Source organism: Rhinolophus sinicus, chromosome 1 (genome assembly GCF_057876585.1).
Source record: "Rhinolophus sinicus isolate RSI-liver-muscle chromosome 1, RSI-T2T, whole genome shotgun sequence".
NCBI classification, from domain to species: domain Eukaryota; kingdom Metazoa; phylum Chordata; class Mammalia; order Chiroptera; family Rhinolophidae; genus Rhinolophus; species Rhinolophus sinicus.
This window is the reverse complement of record NC_142501.1, coordinates 98,101,288-98,111,287: the sequence shown is the minus strand read 5'-3', so window position 1 is coordinate 98,111,287 and position 10,000 is coordinate 98,101,288.

Genomic DNA, 10,000 nt, shown 5'->3' with positions numbered 1-10,000 from the left:
AGGGTTAGGGTTAGGTTTGCGTCATAGTTAGGGATAGGATTAGGTTTAAGGTTAGGGTTATGGTTATGGTTAGGGTTAGGGTTAGGGTTAGGGTTAGGTTAGGGTTAGGGTTAGGTTTAGGGTTAGGTTAGGGTTAGGGTTAGGGTTAGGGTTAGGGTTAGGGTTAGGGTTAGGGTTTGGGTTAGGGTTAGGTTTAGGGTTAGGTTTGCGTTAGGGTTAGGGTAAGGGTTAGGGTTAGGTATGCGTTAGGGTTAGAGTTAGGGTTAGGGTTAGGTTTGCGTTAGGGTTTTCGTTAGGTTTAGGGTTAGGGTTAGGGTTAGGGTTAGGGTTAGGTTAGGGTTAGGGTTAGGGATAGGGTTAGGTTACGGTTAGGGTTAGGGTTAGCGTTATGGTTAGGTTTAGGGTTAGGTTTAGGGTTAGGGTTAGGGTTAGGGTTAGGGTTAGGTTTGCGTTAGGTTAGGGTTAGGGTTAGGTTTAGGGATGCGGTTAGGGTTAGGGTAAGGGTTAGGTTTAGGGTTAGGGTAGGGTTAAGGATATGGTTAGGGTTAGGGTTAGGTAGGTTTAGGGTTAAGGTTAGGTTTCTGGTTAGGGTTAGGATTAGGGTTAGGTTGAGTTAGGGTTAGTGTTAGGGTTACGGTTAGGGCTATGGTTTAGGGTTAGGGTTAATGTTAGGTTTAGGGTTAAAGTTAGGTTTGCGTTAGAGTTAGGGTTAGGGTTACGGTTAGGTTTGCGTTAGGGTTAGGGTTAGGGTTAGTTTTAGGGTTAGGGTTAGGATTAGAGATAGAGTTAGGTTTGCGTTATGGTTAGAGTTATGGTTAGGGTTAGGGTTAAGGTTAGGTTTGCGTTAGGGTTGGGGTTAGGGTTAGGATTAGGTTTAGGTTTGCGTTAGGGTTAGGGTTAGGGTAGGTTTAGGGTTAGGGTTAGGGTTAGGGTTAGGGTTAGGATTAGGGTTAGGGTTAGGTTTAGGGTTAGGGTTAGGGTTAGGTTTATATTAGAGATAGGGTTAGGGTTAGGGTTAGGATTGCGTTAGTGTTAGGGTTAGGGTTAGGTTTAGTGTTAGTGTTAGGGTTAGGTTTGTGTTATGGTTAGGGTTAGGGTTATGGTTATGGTTAGGGTTAGGTTTGCGTCAGGGTTAGGGTTAGGATTAGGTTTAGGGTTAGGGTTAGGGTTAGGGTTAGGTTTGTTTTAGGGGTAGGGTTAGGGTTAGGTTTGCGTTAGGGTTAGGGTTCTTGTTAGGGTTAGGGTTAGCTTTGCGTTAGGGTTAGGGTTAAGTTTAGGGTTAGGGTTAGTGTTAGGTTTGCGTTAGGTTAGGGTTAGGGTTAGGTTCAGATTTCTGTTAGGGTTAGGGTTAGGGTTACGGATAGGGTTAGGGTTAGGTTTGCGTTAGGGGTAGGGTTACGGTTAGGTTTAGGGTTAGGGTTAGGTTTGCGATAGGGTTAGGGTTAGGGTTAGGTTTGCGTTAGCGTTTTCGTTAGGTTTAGGGTTAGGGTTACGGTTAGGGTTACGGTTACGGTTAGGGTTAGGGTTAGGGTTAGGGTAGGGTTAGGGTTAGGGTTAGGGTTAGGTTAGGGTTAGGGTTAGGTTAGGTTAGAGTTAGCGTTAGGGTTAGGGTTAGGGTTAGGGTTAGTGTTAGGTTTGCGTTAGGTTTAGGGTTAGGTTTAGGGTTAGGGTTAGGTTTCTGTTAGGGTTAGGGTTAGGGTTAGGGTTAGGGTTAGGGTTAGGTTTAGGGTTAGGGTTAGTGTTAGGTTTGCGTCAGGTTTAGGGTTAGGGTTAGGGTTAGGGTTAGGTTTCTGTTAGGGTTAGGGTTAGGGTTAGGGTTAGGGTTAGGGTAATAGTTTGGGTTAGGTTTGCGTTAGGGTTAGGGTTAGGGTTAGGTTTAGGTTTATGGTTAGGTATGCGATAGGGTTATGGTTAGGTTTAGGGTTATGTTTGCGTGAGGGATTTTGTTAGGTTAAGGGTTAGGGTTAGGGTTAGGGTTAGGGTTAGGTTTAGGGTTAGGGTTAGGATTAGGGTTAGGGTTAGGGTTAGGTTTGCGTTAGGGTTAGGGTTACGGTTAGGTTTAGGGTTAGGGTTAGGTTTGCGATAGGGTTAGGGTTAGGTTTAGGGTTGGTTTGCGTTAGGGTTAGGGTTAGTATTAGGTTTAGGGATGGGGTGAGGGTTAGGGTTAGGGTTAGGTTTAGGGTTATGTTTTCGTTAGGGTTATGGTTAGTGTTAGGTTTAGGGTTAGATTTAGGGTTAGGGTTAATGTTAGGGTTAGGGTTAGGTTTGCGTTAGTATAGGGTTAGGGTTAGAGTTAGGGTTAGGGTTAGGGTTAGGGTTAGGGTTAGGGTTAGGGTTAGGGTTAAGGTTAGGGTTACGGTAAGGTTTGCGTTAGGGTTAGGGTTAGGGTTACGGTTACGGTTAGGGTTAGGGTTACGGTTAGGGTTAGGACTAGGGTTTAGGTTTAGAGTTAGGGTTAGGGTTAGGATTAGCGTTAGGGTTTTAAGGTTTGCGTTAAGTTAATGATTAGGTTTGAGTTAAGGTTAGGATTAGTGTTAGGGTTAGGATTAGGTTTGCGTTAGGGTTGGGTTTAGGGTTAGTATTAGGGTTAGGTTTGCGTTAGGGTTAGGTTTAGGGTTAGGTTTAGGGTTAGGATTAGGTTTAGGGTTAGGATTAGGGTTAGGGTTGAGGTTTAGGGTTAGGTTTAGGGTTAGGGTTAGGGTTGGGGTTAGGTTTGGGATAGGGTTAGGGTTAGGGTTAGGTTTCTGTTTGGTTTAGGGTTAGGGTTAGGGTTAGGGTTAGGGTTAGGGTTAGGGTTAGGGTTAGGGTTTAGGGTTAGGTTAGGGTTAGGGTTAATGTTAGGTTTCGGGTTAGGGTTAGGTTAAGATTTAGCTTGTGTTAGTGTTAGGGTTAGGGTTAGGGTTAGGTTTGCGTTAGGGTTAGGGTTAGGTTTAGTTTTAGGGTTAGGGTTAAGGTTAGGGTTAGGGTTAGGTTAGGGTTTGGTTAGGGTTAGGGTTAGGTTAGGGTTAGGGTTAGGGTGAGGGTTAGGGTTAGGGTTAAGGTTAGGGTTAGGTTTAGGGTTAGTTTTGCGTTAGGGTTATGGTAAGGGTTAGGGTTAGGTATGCGTTAGGGTTAAGGTTAGGGTTAGGTTTAGCTTTGCCTTAGTGTTAGGGTTAGGGTTAGGGTTAGGGTTAGGCTTAGTTTTGCGTTTGGGTTAGGATTAGATTTAGGTTTATGGTTAGAGTTAGGGTTAGGGTTAGGTACTGTTAGGGTTAGGGTTAGGTTTAGGGTTACGGTTAGGGTTAGGTTTAGGGTTAGGTTTGCGTTAGGGTTAGGGTTAGGGTTAGGGTTAGGGTTAAGGTTAGGGTTAGGTTTGTGTTAGGGTTACGGTTAGTGTTAGGTTTAGGGTTAGGTTAGGTTTAGGGTTAATGTTAGGGTTAGGGTTAGGTTTGCGTTAGTATAGGGTTAGGGTTAGAGTTAGGGTTAGGGTTAGGGTTAGGGTTAGGGTTAAGGTTAGGGTTACGGTAAGGTTTGCCTTAGGGTTAGGGTTAGGGTTACGGTTACGGTTAGGGTTAGGGTTACGGTTAGGGTTAGGACTAGGGTTTAGGTTTAGGGTTAGGGTTAGGGTTTGGATTAGCGTTAGGGTTTTAAGGTTAGCGTTAAGTTAATGATTAGGTTTGCGTTAAGGTTAGGATTAGTGTTAGGGTTAGGGTTAGGTTTGCGTTAGGGTTGGGTTTAGGGTTAGGATTAGGGTTAGGTTTGCGTTAGGGTTAGGTTTAGGGTTAGGTTTAGGGTTAGGATTAGGTTTAGGGTTAGGGTTAGGGTTAGGGTTTAGGTTTAGGGTTAGGTTTAGGGTTAGGGTTAGGGTTAGGGTTAGGTTTGGGATAGGGTTAGGGTTAGGGTTAGGTTTCTGTTTGGTTTAGGGTTAAGGTTAGGGTTAGGGTTAGGGTTAGGTTTGCGTTAGGGTTAGGGTTAGGGTTATGTTTGCGATAGGGTTAGGTTTAGGGTTAGGGTTAGGGTTAGGGTAGGGTAATGGTTAGGGTTAGGGATAGGGTTGGTGTGATTGTTAGGTTTGCGTTACGGTTATGGTTAGGGTTGTGGTTAGGGTTAGGGTTAGGTTTGCGTCATAGTTAGGGATAGGATTAGGTTTAAGGTTAGGGTTATGGTTATGGTTAGGGTTAGGGTTAGGGTTAGGGTTAGGTTAGGGTTAGGGTTAGGTTTAGGGTTAGGTTAGGGTTAGGGTTAGGGTTAGGGTTAGGGTTAGGGTTAGGGTTAGGGTTTGGGTTAGGGTTAGGTTTAGGGTTAGGTTTGCGTTAGGGTTAGGGTAAGGGTTAGGTTTAGGTATGCGTTAGGGTTAGGGTTAGGGTTAGGGTTAGGTTTGCGTTAGGGTTTTCGTTAGGTTTAGGGTTAGGGTTAGGGTTAGGGTTAGGGTTAGGTTAGGGTTAGGGTTAGGGATAGGGTTAGGTTACGGTTAGGGTTAGGGTTAGCGTTATGGTTAGGTTTAGGGTTAGGTTTAGGGTTAGGGTTAGGGTTAGGGTTAGGGTTAGGTTTGCGTTAGGTTAGGGTTAGGGTTAGGTTTAGGGATGCGGTTAGGGTTAGGGTAAGGGTTAGGTTTAGGGTTAGGGTAGGGTTAAGGATATGGTTAGGGTTAGGGTTAGGTAGGTTTAGGGTTAAGGTTAGGTTTCTGGTTAGGGTTAGGATTAGGGTTAGGTTGAGTTAGGGTTAGTGTTAGGGTTACGGTTAGGGCTATGGTTTAGGGTTAGGGTTAATGTTAGGTTTAGGGTTAAAGTTAGGTTTGCGTTAGAGTTAGGGTTAGGGTTACGGTTAGGTTTGCGTTAGGGTTAGGGTTAGGGTTAGTTTTAGGGTTAGGGTTAGGATTAGAGATAGAGTTAGGTTTGCGTTATGGTTAGAGTTATGGTTAGGGTTAGGGTTAAGGTTAGGTTTGCGTTAGGGTTGGAGTTAGGGTTAGGATTAGGTTTAGGTTTGCGTTAGGGTTAGGGTTAGGGTAGGTTTAGGGTTAGGGTTAGGGTTAGGGTTAGGGTTAGGATTAGGGTTAGGGTTAGGTTTAGGGTTAGGGTTAGGGTTAGGTTTATATTAGAGATAGGGTTAGGGTTAGGGTTAGGATTGCGTTAGTGTTAGGGTTAGGGTTAGGTTTAGTGTTAGTGTTAGGGTTAGGTTTGTGTTATGGTTAGGGTTAGGGTTATGGTTATGGTTAGGGTTAGGTTTGCGTCAGGGTTAGGGTTAGGATTAGGTTTAGGGTTAGGTTTAGGGTTAGGGTTAGGTTTGTTTTAGGGGTAGGGTTAGGGTTAGGTTTGCGTTAGGGTTAGGGTTCTTGTTAGGGTTAGGGTTAGCTTTGCGTTAGGGTTAGGGTTAAGTTTAGGGTTAGGGTTAGTGTTAGGTTTGCGTTAGGTTAGGGTTAGGGTTAGGTTCAGATTTCTGTTAGGGTTAGGGTTAGGGTTACGGATAGGGTTAGGGTTAGGTTTGCGTTAGGGGTAGGGTTACGGTTAGGTTTAGGGTTAGGGTTAGGTTTGCGATAGGGTTAGGGTTAGGGTTAGGGTTAGGTTTGCGTTAGCGTTTTCGTTAGGTTTAGGGTTAGGGTTACGGTTAGGGTTACGGTTACGGTTAGGGTTAGGGTTAGGGTTAGGGTAGGGTTAGGGTTAGGGTTAGGGTTAGGTTAGGGTTAGGGTTAGGTTAGGTTAGAGTTAGGGTTAGGGTTAGGGTTAGGGTTAGGGTTAGGGTTAGTGTTAGGTTTGCGTTAGGTTTAGGGTTAGGTTTAGGGTTAGGGTTAGGTTTCTGTTAGGGTTAGGGTTAGGGTTAGGGTTAGGGTTAGGGTTAGGTTTAGGGTTAGGGTTAGTGTTAGGTTTGCGTCAGGTTTAGGGTTAGGGTTAGGGTTAGGGTTAGGTTTCTGTTAGGGTTAGGGTTAGGGTTAGGGTTAGGGTTAGGGTAATAGTTTGGGTTAGGTTTGCGTTAGGGTTAGGGTTAGGGTTAGGTTTAGGTTTATGGTTAGGTATGCGATAGGGTTATGGTTAGGTTTAGGGTTATGTTTGCGTGAGGGATTTTGTTAGGTTAAGGGTTAGGGCTAGGGTTAGGGTTAGGGTTAGGTTTAGGGTTAGGGTTAGGATTAGGGTTAGGGTTAGGGTTAGGGTTAGGGTTAGTTTTAGGTTTGCGTTAGGTTTAGGGTTAGGTTTAGGGTTAGGGTTAGGTTTCGTTAGGGTTACGGTTACGGTTAGGGTTAGTGTTAGGTTTGCGTCAGGTTTATGGTTAGGGTTAGGGTTAGGGTTAGGGTTAGGGTTAGGGTTTGGGTTAGGTTTGCGTTAGGGTTAGGGTTAGGTTTAGGGTTAGGGTTAGTGTTAGGTTTGCGTTAGGTTTACGGTTAGGGTTTGGGTTAGGTTTCAGTTAGGGTTAGAGTTAGGTTTAGGGTTAGGGTTAGGGTTAGGTTTGCGTTAGGGTTAGGGTTACGGTTAGGTTTAGGGTTAGGGTTAGGTTTGCGATATGGTTAGGGTTAGGGTTAGGGTTGGTTTGCGTTAGGGTTAGAGTTAGGGTTAGGTTTAGGGATGGGGTTAGGGTTAGGTTTAGGGTTAGGTTTAGGGTTATGTTTGCGTTAGGGTTTTCGTTAGGTTTATGGTTACGGTTAGGTTTAGGGTTAGGTTTAGGGTTAGCGTTAGTGTTAGGGTTCGGGTAGGGATAGGGTTAGGATTAGGGTTAGGGTTAGGGTTAGGGTTAGGGTTAGGGTTAGGTTAGGGTTAGGGTTAATGTTAGGTTTCGGGTTAGGGTTAGGTTAAGATTTAGCTTGTGTTAGGGTTAGGGTTAGGGTTAGGGTTAGGGTTAGGGTTAGGGTTAGGGTTAGGTTTGCGTTACGGTTAGGGTTAGGGTTAGGGTTAGGGTTAGGTTTAGGTTTAGGGTTAGGGTTAGGGTTAGGGTTAGGGTAGGGTTAGGGTTAGGGTTAGGTTTGCGTTAGGTTTAGGGTTAGGTTTAGGGTTAGGGTTAGGTTTCTGTTATGGTTAGGGTTAGGGTTAGGGTTAGAGTTAGGTTTGCGTCAGGTTTAGGGTTAGGGTTAGGGTTAGGGTTAGGGTTAGGGTTAGGGTTAGGGTTTGGGTTAGGTTTGCGTTAGGGTTAGGGTTAGGTTTAGTTTTAGGGTTAGTGTTAGTTTTGCGTTAGGTTTAGGGGTAGGGTTTGGGTTAGGTTTCTGTTAGGGTTAGAGTTAGGTTTAGGGTTAGGGTTAGGGTTAGGGTTAGGTTTGCGTTAGGGTTAGGGTTACGGTTAGGTTTAGGGTTAGGGTTAGGTTTGCGATAGGGTTAGGGTTACGGTTGGTTTGCGTTAGGATTATGGTTAGGGTTAGGTTTAGGGATGGGGTTAGGGTTAGGGTTACGGTTAAATTTAGGGTTATGTTTGCGTTAGGGTTACGGTTAGTGTTAGGTTTAGGGTTAGGTTATGGGTTAGGGTTAATGTTAGGGTTAGTGTTAGGTTTGCGTTAGTATAGGGTTAGTGTTAGAGTTAGGGTTAGGGTTAGGGTTAGGGTTAGGGTTTAGGGTTAGGTTAGGTTTAGGGTTAATGTTAGGTTTCGGGTTAGGGTTAGGTTAAGATTTAGCTTGTGTTAGGGTTAGGGTTAGGGTTAGGGTTAGGTTTGCGTTAGGGTTAGGGTTAGGCTTAGGTTTAGGGTTAGGGTTAGGGTTAGGTTTGTTTTAGGGTTAGGGTTAGGGTTAGGGTTAAGTTTGCGTTAGGGTTAGGGTTAGGGTTAGGGTTAGGTTAGGGTTTGGTTAGGGTTAGGGTTAGGTTTGAGTTAGGGTTAGGGTTAGGGTTAGGGTTAGGGTTAGGTTTAGGTTTAGGGTTAGGTTTGCCTTAGGGTTAGGGTAAGGGTTAGGGTTACGTATGCGTTAGGGTTAAGGTTAGGGTTAGGTTTAGCTTTGCCTTAGTGTTATGGTTAGGGTTAGGGTTAGGGTTAGGCTTAGTTTTGCGTTTGGGTTAGGATTAGAGTTAGGTTTATGGTTAGGGTTAGGGTTAGGGTTAGGTACTGTTAGGGTTAGGGTTAGGTTTAGGGTTAGGGTTAGGATTAGGTTTAGGGTTAGGTTTGCGTTAGGGTTAGGGTTAGGGTTAGGGTTAGGGTTAGGGTTAGGGTTAGGGTTAGGGTTAGGGTTAGGTTTGTGTTAGGGTTACGGTTAGTGTTAGGTTTAGGGTTAGGTTTAGGGTTAGGGTTAATGTTAGGGTTAGGGTTAGATTTGCGTTAGTATAGGGTTAGGGTTAGAGTTAGGGTTAGGGTTAGGGTTAGGGTTAGGGTTAGGGTTAGGGTTAAGGTTAGGGTTACGGTAAGGTTTGCGTTAGGGTTAGGGTTAGGGTTACGGTTACGGTTAGGGTTAGGGTTACGGTTAGGGTTAGGACTAGGGTTTAGGTTTAGGGTTAGGGTTAGGGTTAGGATTAGCGTTAGGGTTTTAAGGTTAGCGTTAAGTTAATGATTAGGTTTGCGTTAAGGTTAGGATTAGTGTTAGGGTTAGGATTAGGTTTGCGTTAGGGTTGGGTTTAGGGTTAGGATTAGGGTTAGGTTTGCGTTAGGGTTAGGTTTAGGGTTAGGTTTAGGGTTAGGATTAGGTTTAGGGTTAGGGTTAGGGTTAGGGTTTAGGTTTAGGGTTAGGTTTAGGGTTAGGGTTAGGGTTGGGGTTAGGTTTGGGATAGGGTTAGTGTTAGGGTTAGGTTTCTGTTTGGTTTAGGGTTAGGGTTAGGGTTAGGGTTAGGGTTAGGTTTGCGTTAGGGTTAGGGTTAGGGTTATGTATGCGATAGGGTTAGGTTTAGGGTTAGGGTTAGGTTTGCGTTAGGGTTTTCGTTAGGTTTAGGGTTAGGATTAGGGTTAGGGTTAGGGTTAGGGTTAGGGTAGGGTAATGGTTAGGGTTAGGGTTAGAGTTGGTGTGATTGTTAGGTTTGCGTTACGGTTATGGTTAGGGTTGTGGTTAGGGTTAGGGTTAGGTTTGTGTCATAGTTAGGGATAGGATTAGGTTTAAGGTTAGGGTTATGGTTATGGTTAGGGTTAGGGTTAGGGTTAGGGTTAGGGTTAAGTTAGGGTTAGGGTTAGGTTTAGGGTTAGGTTATGGTTAGGGTTAGGGTTAGGGTTAGGGTTAGGGTTTGGGTTAGGGTTAGGTTTAGGGTTAGGTTTTCGTTAGGGTTAGGGTAAGGGTTAGGGTTAGGTATGCGTTAGGGTTAGGGTTAGGGTTAGGGTTAGGGTTAGCTTTGCCTTAGTGTTAGGGTTAGGGTTAGGGTTCGGGTTAGGCTTAGGTTTGCGTTTGGGTTAGGATTAGAGTTAGGTTTAGGGTTAGGGTTAGGGTTAGGTTTAGGTACTGTAGGGTTAGGGTTAGGTTTAGTGTTAGGGTTAGGGTTAGGTTTAGGGTTAGTTTTGCGTTAGGGTTAGGGTTAGGGTTAGGGTTAGGTTTGTGTTAGGGTTAGGGTTACGGTTAGGTTATGGTTACGGTTAGGGTTAGGGTTAGGGTTAGGGCTAGGGTTAGGGTTATGTTTAGGGTTAGGTTTGCGTTAGGGTTAGGGTAAGGGTTATGGTTAGGTATGCGTTAGGTTTAGGGTTAGGGTTAGGGTTAGGATTAGCTTTGCGTTAGTCTTAGGGTTAGGGTTAGGGTTAGGGTTAGGTTTGCGATAGGGTTAGGGTTAGTGTTTGGCTTAGGTTTGTTTTGGGTTAGGGTTAGGGTTAGGTTTGCGTTAGTGTTAGGGTTAGGTTAGGGTTAGGGTTAGGTTTAGGTTTAGGGTTAGGTTTAGGGTTAGGTTTAGGGTTAGGGTTAGGGTTAGGGTTAGGGTTAGGGTTAGGTTTAGGGTTAGGTTTGCGTTAGGGTTAGGTTTAGGGTTAAGTTTGCGTTAGGGTTAGGGTTAGGGTTAGGGATAGGGTTAGGTTTGCGTTAGAGTTAGGGTTAGTGTTAGGGTTAGGTTTAGGGTAAGGGTTAGGGTTTGGGTTAATGTTAGTGTTAGGGTTAGGTTTGCGTTAGGGTTAGGGTTAGCATTAGGGTTCGGGTTAATGTTAGGGTTATGGTAA